The sequence below is a fragment of the Amia ocellicauda genome, chromosome 8, assembly GCF_036373705.1.
Source record: "Amia ocellicauda isolate fAmiCal2 chromosome 8, fAmiCal2.hap1, whole genome shotgun sequence".
NCBI classification, from domain to species: domain Eukaryota; kingdom Metazoa; phylum Chordata; class Actinopteri; order Amiiformes; family Amiidae; genus Amia; species Amia ocellicauda.
Window position 1 is genome coordinate 22,965,629 of NC_089857.1, and position 21,799 is coordinate 22,987,427.

Genomic DNA, 21,799 nt, shown 5'->3' on the forward strand with positions numbered 1-21,799 from the left:
AGAGAGAGACAGGTCAAAGGTAAATATAAAAGTCAGAAACGGATATTGCCTTCCCTTTAAGTAGAGTGTCAGGGACAGCTTCCCTCGCTTACGCCATACTAGCCTGAATACGCCCGATCTCGTCCGATCTCGGAAGCTAAGCAGGCTCGGGCCTGGTCAGTACTTGGATGGGAGACCGCCTGGGAATACCAGGTGCTGTAAGCTTTTGCACCTTTTACACACCAGAGGGCGACAAATCACGAGTTTTAACTTTGGATACACACAATTTCATCATTATTTCAGATTTTACTTCCCCAAATACACACACATACAATAGATGTTGTTCTCCAACGAAAACGGTCCTAAGTAACTAGGATACATTCGTAAATAAATTGAGCATCACGGGTAAAACGAACTAAAGTTGCCTCATCTTTTTCGTCAATAAGTGACACAATTACAGCAACACAAAACTGAACTCCACCGTACAAAGTTCAATGCTCACAAGGAACCTCATTCAACACACACGGTTCATTTCCCATTCATGCAAAGCACGAAAGTGTAAAACTTGGGAACATACTTGAGACTAAAGATTACATTCAATCTCATTCAAGGCACGAATGTGAATGAAACGGGATGAAATAACTGAAATTATGCCTGCCCTCGAACTGTGATGATGGACTACCCGACTCGCCAATAATATTGGGTTCTGGTGCACTGAAATACAAGAGCTGCTGGATTTGTGTGTTTTCTTACCCCCTCACTATAGTTTTTCAAATGTTTAAACAACTGCACTTATATTCAAGGTTTGTTTTTCTTCATGTATTTTACTGGTTTACGTTTCTCTCAGCAGCCTGTTGAATGATTCTTCTGCTTTCAAAATAAAATTAAAACAGGATGAATGCCCACACCTGAAAATACAATATATGCAATATTATGCATCATAGTGATGCAACCTCCTTTCATACTGCATGTCAATTGACATCCTTACTTAAATGCACACCTTCTCAAGATTGCGCTTGACTGGCTTGGCAGGCACTCAGCTACAGCTGTTCTCTCAATACAATGTGTTCGTGTTGTAAAATATAGTTCCGGTCTGCCACAACATTGTGTGTTAGCAGGGACTGTCTGCGGCGCGCTGCTGTGTCCCGGGCTTTAGAGCAGAGAGAGAGACAGGTCAAAGGTAAATATAAAAGTCAGAAACGGATATTGCCTTCCCTTTAAGTAAAGTGTCAGGGACAGCTTCCCTCGCTTACGCCATACTAGCCTGAATACGCCCGATCTCGTCCGATCTCGGAAGCTAAGCAGGCTCGGGCCTGGTCAGTACTTGGATGGGAGACCGCCTGGGAATACCAGGTGCTGTAAGCTTTTGCACCTTTTACACACCAGAGGGCGACAAATCACGAGTTTTAACTTTGGATACACACAATTTCATCATTATTTCAGATTTTACTTCCCCAAATACACACACATACAATAGATGTTGTTCTCCAACGAAAACGGTCCTAAGTAACTAGGATACATTCGTAAATAAATTGAGCATCACGGGTAAAACGAACTAAAGTTGCCTCATCTTTTTCGTCAATAAGTGACACAATTACAGCAACACAAAACTGAACTCCACCGTACAAAGTTCAATGCTCACAAGGAACCTCATTCAACACACACGGTTCATTTCCCATTCATGCAAAGCACGAAAGTGTAAAACTTGGGAACATACTTGAGACTAAAGATTACATTCAATCTCATTCAAGGCACGAATGTGAATGAAACGGGATGAAATAACTGAAATTATGCCTGCCCTCGAACTGTGATGATGGACTACCCGACTCGCCAATAATATTGGGTTCTGGTGCACTGAAATACAAGAGCTGCTGGATTTGTGTGTTTTCTTACCCCCTCACTATAGTTTTTCAAATGTTTAAACAACTGCACTTATATTCAAGGTTTGTTTTTCTTCATGTATTTTACTGGTTTACGTTTCTCTCAGCAGCCTGTTGAATGATTCTTCTGCTTTCAAAATAAAATTAAAACAGGATGAATGCCCACACCTGAAAATACAATATATGCAATATTATGCATCATAGTGATGCAACCTCCTTTCATACTGCATGTCAATTGACATCCTTACTTAAATGCACACCTTCTCAAGATTGCGCTTGACTGGCTTGGCAGGCACTCAGCTACAGCTGTTCTCTCAATACAATGTGTTCGTGTTGTAAAATATAGTTCCGGTCTGCCACAACATTGTGTGTTAGCAGGGACTGTCTGCGGCGCGCTGGTGTGTCCCGGGCTTTAGAGCAGAGAGAGAGACAGGTCAAAGGTAAATATAAAAGTCAGAAACGGATATTGCCTTCCCTTTAAGTAGAGTGTCAGGGACAGCTTCCCTCGCTTACGGCCATACTAGCCTGAATACGCCCGATCTCGTCCGATGTCGGAAGCTAAGCAGGCTTCGGCCTGGTCAGTACTTGGATGGGAGACCGCCTGGGAATACCAGGTGCTGTAAGCTTTTGCACCTTTTACACACCTGAGGGCGACAAATCACGAGTTTTAACTTTGGATACACACAATTTCATCATTATTTCAGATTTTACTTCCCCAAATACACAGACATACAATAGATGTTGTTCTCCAACGAAAACGGTCCTAAGTAACTAGGATACATTCGTAAATAAATTGAGCATCATGGGTAAAACGAACTAAAGTTGCCTCATCTTTTTCGTCAATAAGTGACACAATTACAGCAACACAAAACTGAACTCCACCGTACAAAGTTCAATGCTCACAAGGAACCTCATTCAACACACACGGTTCATTTCCCATTCATGCAAAGCACGAAAGTGTAAAACTTGGGAACATACTTGAGACTAAAGATTACATTCAATCTCATTCAAGGCACGAATGTGAATGAAACGGGATGAAATAACTGAAATTATGCCTGCCCTCGAACTGTGATGATGGACTACCCGACTCGCCAATAATATTGGGTTCTGGTGCACTGAAATACAAGAGCTGCTGGATTTGTGTGTTTTCTTACCCCCTCACTATAGTTTTTCAAATGTTTAAACAACTGCACTTATATTCAAGGTTTGTTTTTCTTCATGTATTTTACTGGTTTACATTTCTCTCAGCAGCCTGTTGAATGATTCTTCTGCTTTCAAAATAAAATTAAAACAGGATGAATGCCCACACCTGAAAATACAATATATGCAATATTATGCATCATAGTGATGCAACCTCCTTTCATACTGCATGTCAATTGACATCCTTACTTAAATGCACACCTTCTCAAGATTGCGCTTGACTGGCTTGGCAGGCACTCAGCTACAGCTGTTCTCTCAATACAATGTGTTCGTGTTGTAAAATATAGTTCCGGTCTGCCACAACATTGTGTGTTAGCAGGGACTGTCTGCGGCGCGCTGGTGTGTCCCGGGCTTTAGAGCAGAGAGAGAGACAGGTCAAAGGTAAATATAAAAGTCAGAAACGGATATTGCCTTCCCTTTAAGTAGAGTGTCAGGGACAGCTTCCCTCGCTTACGCCATACTAGCCTGAATACGCCCGATCTCGTCCGATGTCGGAAGCTAAGCAGGCTCGGGCCTGGTCAGTACTTGGATGGGAGACCGCCTGGGAATACCAGGTGCTGTAAGCTTTTGCACCTTTTACACACCAGAGGGCGACAAATCATGAGTTTTAACTTTGGATACACACAATTTCATCATTATTTCAGATTTTACTTCCCCAAATACACACACATACAATAGATGTTGTTCTCCAACGAAAACGGTCCTAAGTAACTAGGATACATTCGTAAATAAATTGAGCATCATGGGTAAAACGAACTAAAGTTGCCTCATCTTTTTCGTCAATAAGTGACACAATTACAGCAACACAAAACTGAACTCCACCGTACAAAGTTCAATGCTCACAAGGAACCTCATTCAACACACACGGTTCATTTCCCATTCATGCAAAGCACGAAAGTGTAAAACTTGGGAACATACTTGAGACTAAAGATTACATTCAATCTCATTCAAGGCACGAATGTGAATGAAACGGGATGAAATAACTGAAATTATGCCTGCCCTCGAACTGTGATGATGGACTACCCGACTCGCCAATAATATTGGGTTCTGGTGCACTGAAATACAAGAGCTGCTGGATTTGTGTGTTTTCTTACCCCCTCACTATAGTTTTTCAAATGTTTAAACAACTGCACTTATATTCAAGGTTTGTTTTTCTTCATGTATTTTACTGGTTTACGTTTCTCTCAGCAGCCTGTTTAATGATTCTTCTGCTTTCAAAATAAAATTAAAACAGGATGAATGCCCACACCTGAAAATACAATATATGCAATATTATGCATCATAGTGATGCAACCTCCTTTCATACTGCATGTCAATTGACATCCTTACTTAAATGCACACCTTCTCAAGATTGCGCTTGACTGGCTTGGCAGGCACTCAGCTACAGCTGTTCTCTCAATACAATGTGTTCGTGTTGTAAAATATAGTTCCGGTCTGCCACAACATTGTGTGTTAGCAGGGACTGTCTGCGGCGCGCTGCTGTGTCCCGGGCTTTAGAGCAGAGAGAGAGACAGGTCAAAGGTAAATATAAAAGTCAGAAACGGATATTGTCTTCCCTTTAAGTAGAGTGTCAGGGACAGCTTCCCTCGCTTACGCCATACTAGCCTGAATACGCCCGATCTCGTACGATCTCGGAAGCTAAGCAGGCTCGGGCCTGGTCAGTACTTGGATGGGAGACCGCCTGGGAATACCAGGTGCTGTAAGCTTTTGCACCTTTTACACACCAGAGGGCGACAAATCACGAGTTTTAACTTTGGATACACACAATTTCATCATTATTTCAGATTTTACTTCCCCAAATACACACACATACAATAGATGTTGTTCTCCAACGAAAACGGTCCTAAGTAACTAGGATACATTCGTAAATAAATTGAGCATCATGGGTAAAACGAACTAAAGTTGCCTCATCTTTTTCGTCAATAAGTGACACAATTACAGCAACACAAAACTGAACTCCACCGTACAAAGTTCAATGCTCACAAGGAACCTCATTCAACACACACGGTTCATTTCCCATTCATGCAAAGCACGAAAGTGTAAAACTTGGGAACATACTTGAGACTAAAGATTACATTCAATCTCATTCAAGGCACGAATGTGAATGAAACGGGATGAAATAACTGAAATTATGCCTGCCCTCGAACTGTGATGATGGACTACCCGACTCGCCAATAATATTGGGTTCTGGTGCACTGAAATACAAGAGCTGCTGGATTTGTGTGTTTTCTTACCCCCTCACTATAGTTTTTCAAATGTTTAAACAACTGCACTTATATTCAAGGTTTGTTTTTCTTCATGTATTTTACTGGTTTACATTTCTCTCAGCAGCCTGTTGAATGATTCTTCTGCTTTCAAAATAAAATTAAAACAGGATGAATGCCCACACCTGAAAATACAATATATGCAATATTATGCATCATAGTGATGCAACCTCCTTTCATACTGCATGTCAATTGACATCCTTACTTAAATGCACACCTTCTCAAGATTGCGCTTGACTGGCTTGGCAGGCACTCAGCTACAGCTGTTCTCTCAATACAATGTGTTCGTGTTGTAAAATATAGTTCCGGTCTGCCACAACATTGTGTGTTAGCAGGGACTGTCTGCGGCGCGCTGGTGTGTCCCGGGCTTTAGAGCAGAGAGAGAGACAGGTCAAAGGTAAATATAAAAGTCAGAAACGGATATTGCCTTCCCTTTAAGTAGAGTGTCAGGGACAGCTTCCCTCGCTTACGGCCATACTAGCCTGAATACGCCCGATCTCGTCCGATCTCGGAAGCTAAGCAGGCTCGGGCCTGGTCAGTACTTGGATGGGAGGCCGCCTGGGAATACCAGGTGCTGTAAGCTTTTGCACCTTTTACACACCAGAGGGCGACAAATCACGAGTTTTAACTTTGGATACACACAATTTCATCATTATTTCAGATTTTACTTCCCCAAATACACACACATACAATAGATGTTGTTCTCCAACGAAAACGGTCCTAAGTAACTAGGATACATTCGTAAATAAATTGAGCATCATGGGTAAAACGAACTAAAGTTGCCTCATCTTTTTCGTCAATAAGTGACACAATTACAGCAACACAAAACTGAACTCCACCGTACAAAGTTCAATGCTCACAAGGAACCTCATTCAACACACACGGTTCATTTCCCATTCATGCAAAGCACGAAAGTGTAAAACTTGGGAACATACTTGAGACTAAAGATTACATTCAATCTCATTCAAGGCACGAATGTGAATGAAACGGGATGAAATAACTGAAATTATGCCTGCCCTCGAACTGTGATGATGGACTACCCGACTCGCCAATAATATTGGGTTCTGGTGCACTGAAATACAAGAGCTGCTGGATTTGTGTGTTTTCTTACCCCCTCACTATAGTTTTTCAAATGTTTAAACAACTGCACTTATATTCAAGGTTTGTTTTTCTTCATGTATTTTACTGGTTTACATTTCTCTCAGCAGCCTGTTGAATGATTCTTCTGCTTTCAAAATAAAATTAAAACAGGATGAATGCCCACACCTGAAAATACAATATATGCAATATTATGCATCATAGTGACCTGTGTCTTTAAGCATCATGACTTAACAACCTCCTTTCATACTGCATGTCAATTTAAATTCTTACGTAAATGCACACCTTCTCAAGATTACATGAAAAGACTATGAAATGCACCTGGTCAGCAGCCTGTTACGCTTACATTTCCTGGGACAGAAGCATTCATCGGTAAGACACCATTTTGTTACAGTTACAGCAGTACATTGATTCAGTGGCCTATTTTAATCAAGTTCATATGCATTCATGGGGCATTTAAGGCCCATATACATACGTACGGCGATGCTGTATATGCATCTCCTCTCTAATAAGGGTTATCGTGCAAATGGGGGGACCCATTTGGAAATGGGGGAAACCGGCTCACCACTAGGGGGATTCTCGGAGTAGCATCTGGCAACCCTATTTGACTGTCTTGTCGGTCGCTCAATTATCCACCTGAGGTGCAGATGTAGGCCATCAACTGTACACCAGAATGTGGCTAGAAATATGGTTCCGTTCCACCAACGTGGGGACTACTTTCTCTCAATGGTTTCTTGACTTCATATATGTACTTAAGCTGGAAATGAAAGTTATCCACATACAACTTGCCAGGATTTCAGTAATACAACATCAAACGTCGTACTTTTGCTCAAACATTTACAGTTCATCGCTTTTCATGACCCCATAACTTTACGATCTCTTCAGTTAACGAGCTGATTTGTGAAGGTCCTGTAGACCTTAGTTCTTTCTATCAAATGCCAGGGAGACTTATCTTTTACGTACAATATAAAGCAAAACGTAAAAGTACACTTTGTGCAATGTCTCAAAGTCACAACTGAAACTTCACCATACTTTACTGTCTTCTACCTATATGTGTTTAAAGCGTCAAATAAACTGCCTGCTAATCTATTGATCATTATACCTTCAGTAATCCAAACTATCAATGATCTCTTTCATGAGTTCAACCAAATTTAGATTTAGACAATATCTAATGCAATACAGGTGAAAACAAGTCCATCTTATAATACAAAGAGTTGACTTATCAATTTTATAATAAACTGATTTCATTCTTTTAATAAAAAAGATGTTTTTACGCATATAAGTCGTAGGATTTAACAATTTTGCAGGGCAAAATTATCGGCAGGGTTAAGGTTGAGTCAGTGATCGTGTAAAAAAGTGGTTGACAGATATTGGTCGATCGGACATAAAACCCTCCAGCCATGACAATCTCAGAATATGCTGATCACATTGTCAGTAAATTGAATTTGTTGACAGTTGTGTGGTTTATTTCATGTTCATTGAAATTAACCTCGACTGTATATTAAAAGGGATAGGCTGGTCATTTGGCTATCTATATTAAAAACCTGCACTTGCAAGTGATTCTTGCAAGTCAAGATTATGTTTTCTTTGACAACATATGAGTTCATTGTTTAAGCACTGATAACTGTGCAACTTGGATATACATTTGTACCCATTTGTTACCTAGACATTTCCAGGGGTCGGCATCGCGATGTTGCGCGACGGACAACGGACAAAATCTCCGGACTCAGTGGCAGACATGGATGGGGAAAAATGTGCCTATATATATTACCCTGCTGTATACAAAGCGTGTAGCTAATTTAATAGCACGCAAAAGCCCACTCGAAGACAGGAATAACATGTAAACTACACACACATCAGCGCTAACCACTTCACCAAAGTGCTGCCCAATAATAATAATAATAATAATAATAATAATAATAATAATAATAATAAAAGATCGTTCTGTGCATATTTGATATGCTGGTTAAGAAAGTACGTCATTACACTTACCTGGCTTCCACTCTTGGCTTCGGCATCCCTGATGAATCGATCCTTCTCTGTGCTTGACACGTTAGAAGTCTTAGACATTTGTTTTGCACCATCTTTCAGCGGGGTCGCAAGCTACAGTTGACTTGAGCGCTTTCATTATTTCTCCACATCTCGCACACTCCATAAAACAATCTGTGGCTCTTTCGGAAATTAAATATTCCTCTTCCCAAGCTGGGCTGAACGATCTTTTCTTTGAATTCGACGCCATGTTTTTAGTTAAAAACAAAAAAAAGTTACACAAGGCGGGTGTAGCTAACGCTTTCCGATTGGATAGCAAAGCTTCAGCGTCATCACATTTGGCGTCATAGCTCTACGGTGAGTAGTAGAAGCCAAATATAGCCCCCTTGCCTCGCAATCATAATATTAGGTTTCATAGGTTAAACGTAATGTTGTCAACAGTTTGCGTTCATTTGAATACATTACCACGGACCTCAATTCTCTACCTCGGACACGATGCCGATCCCTGGACATTTCTATGTGTAAGTATGGAAGTAAAAGTTGAGACGTGTTCAAACCGTGAAAAAACTCATGGCAATTTACCCTGTCAAATATTGCAATCAACTGCTCCGATCTATAACAAAACCACATACATGATGTCTTTCATCACTTTTTATTATGCATTCCTCCACTAAGTTTAAACTATGAATTATGTTTTTTTCTGTCAGGTTCCAATCTCGATTCGATACAAAACGTATTTATTAAAACTAATTTTAAGAATTATTATCAGTATTGTTTATTTTGAGAAGCGTTCAGTGTAAATCCAAGTCATATGCATTCGGATCAGGATCTGCACTGTTCTCTAATCATTGATTATTATTATAATAATTTATTTATTAGCAGACGGCCTTATCCAGGGCGACTTACAATACAATACAAAGTGCAAAACTACAGTGCAGTACAAGGCATAACATATTACAAATTGCAATTCACATAATACGGTGCAATTCGAAGCATAATACATTTTACAAATTCCAATGTACACAATATATGAGGTCTTACATCCTGGACTGTAAAAGCTGATCAGTGCAGAGTGATTGTTTATTGATAGTTCATGCATCCGTAGCGGCATGATCCTGATCAACTTGCCAAATTGAAATGATGCAAATTCCAATCAAAGGAGGTTTATAAAAATAAATACTGTTTTATTGTTTAAAGTATTTTACATTACAATAAAAACATTCATTCAATGTTTAATACTTGTGATTAAAATTTATGAAAATCAATTCTTAAAATCACTTAACATTTTTAAAAATAAATACAACATGTATAGTCAAAATAGTGGTGTCGCGTCCTGCTGTCGAAGGAAAAGAAACAGGAGGATGGTACCTAAAACTCGTGACTTGTCGTCCCCTGGTGTGTAAAAGGCGCAAAAGCTTACAGCACCTGGTATTCCCAGGCGGTCTCCCATCCAAGTACTGACCAGGCCCGAGCCTGCTTAGCTTCCGAGATCGGACGAGATCGGGCGTATTCAGGCTAGTATGGCCGTAAGCGAGGGACGCTGTCCCTGACACTCTACTAATAATGAACAAGACAAGCCCGTGTCATCCACTAGTGATTCGTGTAAAGACTTTGTGTTGTCTGTGATTTCAGTGTGTGTCGGGATGTGACTCTTGTGTTATCGCTGCCAACGTGACACTTCTCTGAGCCCAAACTGTCTGATCTGCACTCTCTTCAGTCGCCGTATCAGTTGGTGATTTGGCAGTTCAGATCATTCGCATTTTCAACAACCTCCCGCACTTGAACAAGTTCATCAGCACCATTTATTTCACATACCATACATATACGCGAGGTGAAATATATTACATGCAATGTCTTTGCTAAGGCGCTGCACTACATTTTACGCCGCCGTTCGGCCATTGCACTCCGGCTGTGCTGACCCCTGCGAATTCCCCAAATGTGGGAATCTCGACTGCATAATTTCTGGTAGTGGGGGACTGCGTTCGCGCTCTCCCCTGATCCCGCGGTACAAAGACAGATGCTCTTGCGCTGCTCACAGGCGCCCCTGCGGCTCCGCGCTTTCCATTACGCCTGCAAGCGTCACTGTGACTGTGAGCTGCTGTCTCGCTAAGTTCTCCCCTCCTCTCACCGTTTCTACTCGTTTCTTCGGTCCCTTACAATCTCCACCGAACCCCGCCCTACAAAGCTAAACGCTCACTCTTCATTTCTCATTCATGGAAAGCAACGCAAGATACACACTCCAATCCTGGCTAATTGATACTAAAAGTCAATCCCGTTCTGAACAAAACACGAATCTCAATGAAGCGCTGTGAACACGAGCTTCAAACTGACGAGCATCAGGCGTGTTCCGCCTGCTCTGCCCATGAGCACACCGAAGTCTCTTACTCGGCTTCACACGACTCGCACCCAGCTGTCAATTCACAACAGACCTCATCCCTCATCTCTGTGACTGCCTTATGATTGCAGCTCAACGGGGCATTTCACATGGCAGTGTATACGACACATGATCTGCTGTACACACTTCAATTTCGCAGAGCATCGCCATCCACCTGCAGTACGTACGAGCAAAGGACTTTTATAATAGACATGTGTATATAGTCCCCACCGTCAGCTCGGACAGTGGTGAGACTGCCCTGTATGACAGTATTAGATAAGCCCATGCGTTTCAGGGCAGCGTTGCCAGACTGGGGGTAAAACCAAGCCATGGGGGGAAATATTGCAAGCGGGGAAACGTGCGGGGAAAGGCTATCAAACAGGGGGCAACAGTAAGAAACAGGGGGTTCTTTTGCTCATTTTTATCTTCCCTGTGCTCTCACGACGTTTTGAAATATGAAGCCTGCCCTCGAACACTGATGATGGACTACCCGACTCGCCAATAATATTGGGTTCTGGTGCACTGAAATACAAGAGCTGCTGGATTTGTGTGTTTTCTTACCCCCTCACTATAGTTTTTCAAATGTTTAAACAACTGCACTTATATTCAAGGTTTGTTTTTCTTCATGTATTTTACTGGTTTACATTTCTGTCAGCAGCCTGTTGAATGATTCTTCTGCTTTCAAAATAAAATTAAAACAGGATGAATGCCCACACCTGAAAATACAATATATGCAATATGTATCCATCATAGTGACCTGTGTCTTTAAGCATCATGACTTAACAACCTCCTTTCATACTGCATGTCAATTGACATCCTTACTTAAATGCACACCTTCTCAAGATTGCGCTTGACTGGCTTGGAAGGCACTCAGCTACAGCTGTTCTCTCAATACAATGTGTTCGTGTTGTAAAATATAGTTCCGGTCTGCCACAACATTGTGTGTTAGCAGGGACTGTCTGCGGCGCGCTGGTGTGTCCCGGGCTTTAGAGCAGAGAGAGAGACAGGTCAAAGGTAAATATAAAAGTCAGAAACGGATATTGCCTTCCCTTTAAGTAGAGTGTCAGGGACAGCTTCCCTCGCTTACGGCCATACTAGCCTGAATACGCCCGATCTCGTCCGATCTCGGAAGCTAAGCAGGCTCGGGCCTGGTCAGTACTTGGATGGGAGACCGCCTGGGAATACCAGGTGCTGTAAGCTTTTGCACCTTTTACACACCAGAGGGCGACAAATCACGAGTTTTAACTTTGGATACACTCAATTTCATCATTATTTCAGATTTTACTTCCCCAAATACACACACATACAATAGATGTTGTTCTCCAACGAAAACGGTCCTAAGTAACTAGGATACATTCGTAAATAAATTGAGCATCATGGGTAAAACGAACTAAAGTTGCCTCATCTTTTTCGTCAATAAGTGACACAATTACAGCAACACAAAACTGAACTCCACCGTACAAAGTTCAATGCTCACAAGGAACCTCATTCAACACACACGGTTCATTTCCCATTCATGCAAAGCACGAAAGTGTAAAACTTGGGAACATACTTGAGACTAAAGATTACATTCAATCTCATTCAAGGCACGAATGTGAATGAAACGGGATGAAATAACTGAAATTATGCCTGCCCTCGAACTGTGATGATGGACTACCCGACTCGCCAATAATATTGGGTTCTGGTGCACTGAAATACAAGAGCTGCTGGATTTGTGTGTTTTCTTACCCCCTCACTATAGTTTTTCAAATGTTTAAACAACTGCACTTATATTCAAGGTTTGTTTTTCTTCATGTATTTTACTGGTTTACATTTCTCTCAGCAGCCTGTTGAATGATTCTTCTGCTTTCAAAATAAAATTAAAACAGGATGAATGCCCACACCTGAAAATACAATATATGCAATATTATGCATCATAGTGATGCAACCTCCTTTCATACTGCATGTCAATTGACATCCTTACTTAAATGCACACCTTCTCAAGATTGCGCTTGACTGGCTTGGCAGGCACTCAGCTACAGCTGTTCTCTCAATACAATGTGTTCGTGTTGTAAAATATAGTTCCGGTCTGCCACAACATTGTGTGTTAGCAGGGACTGTCTGCGGCGCGCTGGTGTGTCCCGGGCTTTAGAGCAGAGAGAGAGACAGGTCAAAGGTAAATATAAAAGTCAGAAACGGATATTGCCTTCCCTTTAAGTAGAGTGTCAGGGACAGCTTCCCTCGCTTACGGCCATACTAGCCTGAATACGCCCGATCTCGTCCGATCTCGGAAGCTAAGCAGGCTCGGGCCTGGTCAGTACTTGGATGGGAGACCGCCTGGGAATACCAGGTGCTGTAAGCTTTTGCACCTTTTACACACCAGAGGGCGACAAATCACGAGTTTTAACTTTGGATACACTCAATTTCATCATTATTTCAGATTTTACTTCCCCAAATACACACACATACAATAGATGTTGTTCTCCAACGAAAACGGTCCTAAGTAACTAGGATACATTCGTAAATAAATTGAGCATCATGGGTAAAACGAACTAAAGTTGCCTCATCTTTTTCGTCAATAAGTGACACAATTACAGCAACACAAAACTGAACTCCACCGTACAAAGTTCAATGCTCACAAGGAACCTCATTCAACACACACGGTTCATTTCCCATTCATGCAAAGCACGAAAGTGTAAAACTTGGGAACATACTTGAGACTAAAGATTACATTCAATCTCATTCAAGGCACGAATGTGAATGAAACGGGATGAAATAACTGAAATTATGCCTGCCCTCGAACTGTGATGATGGACTACCCGACTCGCCAATAATATTGGGTTCTGGTGCACTGAAATACAAGAGCTGCTGGATTTGTGTGTTTTCTTACCCCCTCACTATAGTTTTTCAAATGTTTAAACAACTGCACTTATATTCAAGGTTTGTTTTTCTTCATGTATTTTACTGGTTTACATTTCTCTCAGCAGCCTGTTGAATGATTCTTCTGCTTTCAAAATAAAATTAAAACAGGATGAATGCCCACACCTGAAAATACAATATATGCAATATTATGCATCATAGTGATGCAACCTCCTTTCATACTGCATGTCAATTGACATCCTTACTTAAATGCACACCTTCTCAAGATTGCGCTTGACTGGCTTGGCAGGCACTCAGCTACAGCTGTTCTCTCAATACAATGTGTTCGTGTTGTAAAATATAGTTCCGGTCTGCCACAACATTGTGTGTTAGCAGGGACTGTCTGCGGCGCGCTGGTGTGTCCCGGGCTTTAGAGCAGAGAGAGAGACAGGTCAAAGGTAAATATAAAAGTCAGAAACGGATATTGCCTTCCCTTTAAGTAGAGTGTCAGGGACAGCTTCCCTCGCTTACGGCCATACTAGCCTGAATACGCCCGATCTCGTCCGATCTCGGAAGCTAAGCAGGCTCGGGCCTGGTCAGTACTTGGATGGGAGACCGCCTGGGAATACCAGGTGCTGTAAGCTTTTGCACCTTTTACACACCAGAGGGCGACAAATCACGAGTTTTAACTTTGGATACACACAATTTCATCATTATTTCAGATTTTACTTCCCCAAATACACACACATACAATAGATGTTGTTCTCCAACGAAAACGGTCCTAAGTAACTAGGATACATTCGTAAATAAATTGAGCATCATGGGTAAAACGAACTAAAGTTGCCTCATCTTTTTCGTCAATAAGTGACACAATTACAGCAACACAAAACTGAACTCCACCGTACAAAGTTCAATGCTCACAAGGAACCTCATTCAACACACACGGTTCATTTCCCATTCATGCAAAGCACGAAAGTGTAAAACTTGGGAACATACTTGAGACTAAAGATTACATTCAATCTCATTCAAGGCACGAATGTGAATGAAACGGGATGAAATAACTGAAATTATGCCTGCCCTCGAACTGTGATGATGGACTACCCGACTCGCCAATAATATTGGGTTCTGGTGCACTGAAATACAAGAGCTGCTGGATTTGTGTGTTTTCTTACCCCCTCACTATAGTTTTTCAAATGTTTAAACAACTGCACTTATATTCAAGGTTTGTTTTTCTTCATGTATTTTACTGGTTTACATTTCTCTCAGCAGCCTGTTGAATGATTCTTCTGCTTTCAAAATAAAATTAAAACAGGATGAATGCCCACACCTGAAAATACAATATATGCAATATTATGCATCATAGTGATGCAACCTCCTTTCATACTGCATGTCAATTGACATCCTTACTTAAATGCACACCTTCTCAAGATTGCGCTTGACTGGCTTGGCAGGCACTCAGCTACAGCTGTTCTCTCAATACAATGTGTTCGTGTTGTAAAATATAGTTCCGGTCTGCCACAACATTGTGTGTTAGCAGGGACTGTCTGCGGCGCGCTGGTGTGTCCCGGGCTTTAGAGCAGAGAGAGAGACAGGTCAAAGGTAAATATAAAAGTCAGAAACGGATATTGCCTTCCCTTTAAGTAGAGTGTCAGGGACAGCTTCCCTCGCTTACGGCCATACTAGCCTGAATACGCCCGATCTCGTCCGATCTCGGAAGCTAAGCAGGCTCGGGCCTGGTCAGTACTTGGATGGGAGACCGCCTGGGAATACCAGGTGCTGTAAGCTTTTGCACCTTTTACACACCAGAGGGCGACAAATCACGAGTTTTAACTTTGGATACACACAATTTCATCATTATTTCAGATTTTACTTCCCCAAATACACACACATACAATAGATGTTGTTCTCCAACGAAAACGGTCCTAAGTAACTAGGATACATTCGTAAATAAATTGAGCATCATGGGTAAAACGAACTAAAGTTGCCTCATCTTTTTCGTCAATAAGTGACACAATTACAGCAACACAAAACTGAACTCCACCGTACAAAGTTCAATGCTCACAAGGAACCTCATTCAACACACACGGTTCATTTCCCATTCATGCAAAGCACGAAAGTGTAAAACTTGGGAACATACTTGAGACTAAAGATTACATTCAATCTCATTCAAGGCACGAATGTGAATGAAACGGGATGAAATAACTGAAATTATGCCTGCCCTCGAACTGTGATGATGGACTACCCGACTCGCCAATAATATTGGGTTCTGGTGCACTGAAATACAAGAGCTGCTGGATTTGTGTGTTTTCTTACCCCCTCACTATAGTTTTTCAAATGTTTAAACAACTGCACTTATATTCAAGGTTTGTTTTTCTTCATGTATTTTACTGGTTTACATTTCTCTCAGCAGCCTGTTGAATGATTCTTCTGCTTTCAAAATAAAATTAAAACAGGATGAATGCCCACACCTGAAAATACAATATATGCAATATTATGCATCATAGTGATGCAACCTCCTTTCATACTGCATGTCAATTGACATCCTTACTTAAATGCACACCTTCTCAAGATTGCGCTTGACTGGCTTGGCAGGCACTCAGCTACAGCTGTTCTCTCAATACAATGTGTTCGTGTTGTAAAATATAGTTCCGGTCTGCCACAACATTGTGTGTTAGCAGGGACTGTCTGCGGCGCGCTGGTGTGTCCCGGGCTTTAGAGCAGAGAGAGAGACAGGTCAAAGGTAAATATAAAAGTCAGAAACGGATATTGCCTTCCCTTTAAGTAGAGTGTCAGGGACAGCTTCCCTCGCTTACGGCCATACTAGCCTGAATACGCCCGATCTCGTCCGATCTCGGAAGCTAAGCAGGCTCGGGCCTGGTCAGTACTTGGATGGGAGACCGCCTGGGAATACCAGGTGCTGTAAGCTTTTGCACCTTTTACACACCAGAGGGCGACAAATCACGAGTTTTAACTTTGGATACACACAATTTCATCATTATTTCAGATTTTACTTCCCCAAATACACACACATACAATAGATGTTGTTCTCCAACGAAAACGGTCCTAAGTAACTAGGATACATTCGTAAATAAATTGAGCATCATGGGTAAAACGAACTAAAGTTGCCTCATCTTTTTCGTCAATAAGTGACACAATTACAGCAACACAAAACTGAACTCCACCGTACAAAGTTCAATGCTCACAAGGAACCTCATTCAACACACACGGTTCATTTCCCATTCATGCAAAGCACGAAAGTGTAAAACTTGGGAACATACTTGAGACTAAAGATTACATTCAATCTCATTCAAGGCACGAATGTGAATGAAACGGGATGAAATAACTGAAATTATGCCTGCCCTCGAACTGTGATGATGGACTACCCGACTCGCCAATAATATTGGGTTCTGGTGCACTGAAATACAAGAGCTGCTGGATTTGTGTGTTTTCTTACCCCCTCACTATAGTTTTTCAAATGTTTAAACAACTGCACTTATATTCAAGGTTTGTTTTTCTTCATGTATTTTACTGGTTTACATTTCTCTCAGCAGCCTGTTGAATGATTCTTCTGCTTTCAAAATAAAATTAAAACAGGATGAATGCCCACACCTGAAAATACAATATATGCAATATTATGCATCATAGTGATGCAACCTCCTTTCATACTGCATGTCAATTGACATCCTTACTTAAATGCACACCTTCTCAAGATTGCGCTTGACTGGCTTGGCAGGCACTCAGCTACAGCTGTTCTCTCAATACAATGTGTTCGTGTTGTAAAATATAGTTCCGGTCTGCCACAACATTGTGTGTTAGCAGGGACTGTCTGCGGCGCGCTGGTGTGTCCCGGGCTTTAGAGCAGAGAGAGAGACAGGTCAAAGGTAAATATAAAAGTCAGAAACGGATATTGCCTTCCCTTTAAGTAGAGTGTCAGGGACAGCTTCCCTCGCTTACGGCCATACTAGCCTGAATACGCCCGATCTCGTCCGATCTCGGAAGCTAAGCAGGCTCGGGCCTGGTCAGTACTTGGATGGGAGACCGCCTGGGAATACCAGGTGCTGTAAGCTTTTGCACCTTTTACACACCAGAGGGCGACAAATCACGAGTTTTAACTTTGGATACACACAATTTCATCATTATTTCAGATTTTACTTCCCCAAATACACACACATACAATAGATGTTGTTCTCCAACGAAAACGGTCCTAAGTAACTAGGATACATTCGTAAATAAATTGAGCATCATGGGTAAAACGAACTAAAGTTGCCTCATCTTTTTCGTCAATAAGTGACACAATTACAGCAACACAAAACTGAACTCCACCGTACAAAGTTCAATGCTCACAAGGAACCTCATTCAACACACACGGTTCATTTCCCATTCATGCAAAGCACGAAAGTGTAAAACTTGGGAACATACTTGAGACTAAAGATTACATTCAATCTCATTCAAGGCACGAATGTGAATGAAACGGGATGAAATAACTGAAATTATGCCTGCCCTCGAACTGTGATGATGGACTACCCGACTCGCCAATAATATTGGGTTCTGGTGCACTGAAATACAAGAGCTGCTGGATTTGTGTGTTTTCTTACCCCCTCACTATAGTTTTTCAAATGTTTAAACAACTGCACTTATATTCAAGGTTTGTTTTTCTTCATGTATTTTACTGGTTTACATTTCTCTCAGCAGCCTGTTGAATGATTCTTCTGCTTTCAAAATAAAATTAAAACAGGATGAATGCCCACACCTGAAAATACAATATATGCAATATTATGCATCATAGTGATGCAACCTCCTTTCATACTGCATGTCAATTGACATCCTTACTTAAATGCACACCTTCTCAAGATTGCGCTTGACTGGCTTGGCAGGCACTCAGCTACAGCTGTTCTCTCAATACAATGTGTTCGTGTTGTAAAATATAGTTCCGGTCTGCCACAACATTGTGTGTTAGCAGGGACTGTCTGCGGCGCGCTGGTGTGTCCCGGGCTTTAGAGCAGAGAGAGAGACAGGTCAAAGGTAAATATAAAAGTCAGAAACGGATATTGCCTTCCCTTTAAGTAGAGTGTCAGGGACAGCTTCCCTCGCTTACGGCCATACTAGCCTGAATACGCCCGATCTCGTCCGATCTCGGAAGCTAAGCAGGCTCGGGCCTGGTCAGTACTTGGATGGGAGACCGCCTGGGAATACCAGGTGCTGTAAGCTTTTGCACCTTTTACACACCAGAGGGCGACAAATCACGAGTTTTAACTTTGGATACACACAATTTCATCATTATTTCAGATTTTACTTCCCCAAATACACACACATACAATAGATGTTGTTCTCCAACGAAAACGGTCCTAAGTAACTAGGATACATTCGTAAATAAATTGAGCATCATGGGTAAAACGAACTAAAGTTGCCTCATCTTTTTCGTCAATAAGTGACACAATTACAGCAACACAAAACTGAACTCCACCGTACAAAGTTCAATGCTCACAAGGAACCTCATTCAACACACACGGTTCATTTCCCATTCATGCAAAGCACGAAAGTGTAAAACTTGGGAACATACTTGAGACTAAAGATTACATTCAATCTCATTCAAGGCACGAATGTGAATGAAACGGGATGAAATAACTGAAATTATGCCTGCCCTCGAACTGTGATGATGGACTACCCGACTCGCCAATAATATTGGGTTCTGGTGCACTGAAATACAAGAGCTGCTGGATTTGTGTGTTTTCTTACCCCCTCACTATAGTTTTTCAAATGTTTAAACAACTGCACTTATATTCAAGGTTTGTTTTTCTTCATGTATTTTACTGGTTTACATTTCTCTCAGCAGCCTGTTGAATGATTCTTCTGCTTTCAAAATAAAATTAAAACAGGATGAATGCCCACACCTGAAAATACAATATATGCAATATTATGCATCATAGTGATGCAACCTCCTTTCATACTGCATGTCAATTGACATCCTTACTTAAATGCACACCTTCTCAAGATTGCGCTTGACTGGCTTGGCAGGCACTCAGCTACAGCTGTTCTCTCAATACAATGTGTTCGTGTTGTAAAATATAGTTCCGGTCTGCCACAACATTGTGTGTTAGCAGGGACTGTCTGCGGCGCGCTGGTGTGTCCCGGGCTTTAGAGCAGAGAGAGAGACAGGTCAAAGGTAAATATAAAAGTCAGAAACGGATATTGCCTTCCCTTTAAGTAGAGTGTCAGGGACAGCTTCCCTCGCTTACGGCCATACTAGCCTGAATACGCCCGATCTCGTCCGATCTCGGAAGCTAAGCAGGCTCGGGCCTGGTCAGTACTTGGATGGGAGACCGCCTGGGAATACCAGGTGCTGTAAGCTTTTGCACCTTTTACACACCAGAGGGCGACAAATCACGAGTTTTAACTTTGGATACACACAATTTCATCATTATTTCAGATTTTACTTCCCCAAATACACACACATACAATAGATGTTGTTCTCCAACGAAAACGGTCCTAAGTAACTAGGATACATTCGTAAATAAATTGAGCATCATGGGTAAAACGAACTAAAGTTGCCTCATCTTTTTCGTCAATAAGTGACACAATTACAGCAACACAAAACTGAACTCCACCGTACAAAGTTCAATGCTCACAAGGAACCTCATTCAACACACACGGTTCATTTCCCATTCATGCAAAGCACGAAAGTGTAAAACTTGGGAACATACTTGAGACTAAAGATTACATTCAATCTCATTCAAGGCACGAATGTGAATGAAACGGGATGAAATAACTGAAATTATGCCTGCCCTCGAACTGTGATGATGGACTACCCGACTCGCCAATAATATTGGGTTCTGGTGCACTGAAATACAAGAGCTGCTGGATTTGTGTGTTTTCTTACCCCCTCACTATAGTTTTTCAAATGTTTAAACAACTGCACTTATATTCAAGGTTTGTTTTTCTTCATGTATTTTACTGGTTTACATTTCTCTCAGCAGCCTGTTGAATGATTCTTCTGCTTTCAAAATAAAATTAAAACAGGATGAATGCCCACACCTGAAAATACAATATATGCAATATTATGCATCATAGTGATGCAACCTCCTTTCATACTGCATGTCAATTGACATCCTTACTTAAATGCACACCTTCTCAAGATTGCGCTTGACTGGCTTGGCAGGCACTCAGCTACAGCTGTTCTCTCAATACAATGTGTTCGTGTTGTAAAATATAGTTCCGGTCTGCCACAACATTGTGTGTTAGCAGGGACTGTCTGCGGCGCGCTGGTGTGTCCCGGGCTTTAGAGCAGAGAGAGAGACAGGTCAAAGGTAAATATAAAAGTCAGAAACGGATATTGCCTTCCCTTTAAGTAGAGTGTCAGGGACAGCTTCCCTCGCTTACGGCCATACTAGCCTGAATACGCCCGATCTCGTCCGATCTCGGAAGCTAAGCAGGCTCGGGCCTGGTCAGTACTTGGATGGGAGACCGCCTGGGAATACCAGGTGCTGTAAGCTTTTGCACCTTTTACACACCAGAGGGCGACAAATCACGAGTTTTAACTTTGGATACACACAATTTCATCATTATTTCAGATTTTACTTCCCCAAATACACACACATACAATAGATGTTGTTCTCCAACGAAAACGGTCCTAAGTAACTAGGATACATTCGTAAATAAATTGAGCATCATGGGTAAAACGAACTAAAGTTGCCTCATCTTTTTCGTCAATAAGTGACACAATTACAGCAACACAAAACTGAACTCCACCGTACAAAGTTCAATGCTCACAAGGAACCTCATTCAACACACACGGTTCATTTCCCATTCATGCAAAGCACGAAAGTGTAAAACTTGGGAACATACTTGAGACTAAAGATTACATTCAATCTCATTCAAGGCACGAATGTGAATGAAACGGGATGAAATAACTGAAATTATGCCTGCCCTCGAACTGTGATGATGGACTACCCGACTCGCCAATAATATTGGGTTCTGGTGCACTGAAATACAAGAGCTGCTGGATTTGTGTGTTTTCTTACCCCCTCACTATAGTTTTTCAAATGTTTAAACAACTGCACTTATATTCAAGGTTTGTTTTTCTTCATGTATTTTACTGGTTTACATTTCTCTCAGCAGCCTGTTGAATGATTCTTCTGCTTTCAAAATAAAATTAAAACAGGATGAATGCCCACACCTGA

The 21,799-nt window shown here is 41.5% G+C and overlaps 16 non-coding genes and 1 pseudogene across 16 annotated transcripts; 16 read left to right on the top strand and 1 right to left on the bottom strand.

Annotated features, from left to right (window-relative positions):
* The first annotated feature begins 86 nt into the window (after window positions 1-86).
* Window positions 87-204, top strand: LOC136757305 (5S ribosomal RNA). Its single transcript, XR_010819339.1, has one exon. It is a non-coding gene; the product is annotated as a 5S ribosomal RNA (ribosomal RNA).
* A 1,022-nt stretch (window positions 205-1,226) lies between these two features.
* On the top strand, window positions 1,227-1,344 carry LOC136757306 (5S ribosomal RNA). Its single transcript, XR_010819340.1, has one exon. It is a non-coding gene; the product is annotated as a 5S ribosomal RNA (ribosomal RNA).
* Window positions 1,345-2,366: 1,022 nt separating this feature from the next.
* Window positions 2,367-2,485, top strand: LOC136757163 (5S ribosomal RNA). Its single transcript, XR_010819204.1, has one exon. It is a non-coding gene; the product is annotated as a 5S ribosomal RNA (ribosomal RNA).
* A 1,022-nt stretch (window positions 2,486-3,507) lies between these two features.
* LOC136757530 (5S ribosomal RNA) lies at window positions 3,508-3,625 on the top strand. The gene has a single exon (XR_010819535.1). It is a non-coding gene; the product is annotated as a 5S ribosomal RNA (ribosomal RNA).
* Window positions 3,626-4,647: 1,022 nt separating this feature from the next.
* On the top strand, window positions 4,648-4,765 carry LOC136757426 (5S ribosomal RNA). The gene has a single exon (XR_010819453.1). It is a non-coding gene; the product is annotated as a 5S ribosomal RNA (ribosomal RNA).
* A 1,022-nt stretch (window positions 4,766-5,787) lies between these two features.
* Window positions 5,788-5,906, top strand: LOC136756253 (5S ribosomal RNA). The gene has a single exon (XR_010818349.1). It is a non-coding gene; the product is annotated as a 5S ribosomal RNA (ribosomal RNA).
* A 3,917-nt stretch (window positions 5,907-9,823) lies between these two features.
* On the bottom strand, window positions 9,824-9,942 carry LOC136755690 (5S ribosomal RNA). The gene has a single exon (XR_010817804.1). It is a non-coding gene; the product is annotated as a 5S ribosomal RNA (ribosomal RNA).
* Window positions 9,943-10,226: 284 nt separating this feature from the next.
* Window positions 10,227-10,407, top strand: LOC136757796 (uncharacterized; annotated as a pseudogene).
* A 1,458-nt stretch (window positions 10,408-11,865) lies between these two features.
* LOC136755691 (5S ribosomal RNA) lies at window positions 11,866-11,984 on the top strand. Its single transcript, XR_010817805.1, has one exon. It is a non-coding gene; the product is annotated as a 5S ribosomal RNA (ribosomal RNA).
* Window positions 11,985-13,006: 1,022 nt separating this feature from the next.
* On the top strand, window positions 13,007-13,125 carry LOC136755692 (5S ribosomal RNA). The gene has a single exon (XR_010817806.1). It is a non-coding gene; the product is annotated as a 5S ribosomal RNA (ribosomal RNA).
* A 1,022-nt stretch (window positions 13,126-14,147) lies between these two features.
* Window positions 14,148-14,266, top strand: LOC136755693 (5S ribosomal RNA). Its single transcript, XR_010817807.1, has one exon. It is a non-coding gene; the product is annotated as a 5S ribosomal RNA (ribosomal RNA).
* Window positions 14,267-15,288: 1,022 nt separating this feature from the next.
* On the top strand, window positions 15,289-15,407 carry LOC136755694 (5S ribosomal RNA). Its single transcript, XR_010817808.1, has one exon. It is a non-coding gene; the product is annotated as a 5S ribosomal RNA (ribosomal RNA).
* A 1,022-nt stretch (window positions 15,408-16,429) lies between these two features.
* On the top strand, window positions 16,430-16,548 carry LOC136755695 (5S ribosomal RNA). Its single transcript, XR_010817809.1, has one exon. It is a non-coding gene; the product is annotated as a 5S ribosomal RNA (ribosomal RNA).
* A 1,022-nt stretch (window positions 16,549-17,570) lies between these two features.
* LOC136755696 (5S ribosomal RNA) lies at window positions 17,571-17,689 on the top strand. The gene has a single exon (XR_010817810.1). It is a non-coding gene; the product is annotated as a 5S ribosomal RNA (ribosomal RNA).
* A 1,022-nt stretch (window positions 17,690-18,711) lies between these two features.
* Window positions 18,712-18,830, top strand: LOC136755697 (5S ribosomal RNA). The gene has a single exon (XR_010817811.1). It is a non-coding gene; the product is annotated as a 5S ribosomal RNA (ribosomal RNA).
* Window positions 18,831-19,852: 1,022 nt separating this feature from the next.
* LOC136755698 (5S ribosomal RNA) lies at window positions 19,853-19,971 on the top strand. Its single transcript, XR_010817812.1, has one exon. It is a non-coding gene; the product is annotated as a 5S ribosomal RNA (ribosomal RNA).
* Window positions 19,972-20,993: 1,022 nt separating this feature from the next.
* On the top strand, window positions 20,994-21,112 carry LOC136755699 (5S ribosomal RNA). Its single transcript, XR_010817813.1, has one exon. It is a non-coding gene; the product is annotated as a 5S ribosomal RNA (ribosomal RNA).
* Window positions 21,113-21,799: the final 687 nt, after the last annotated feature.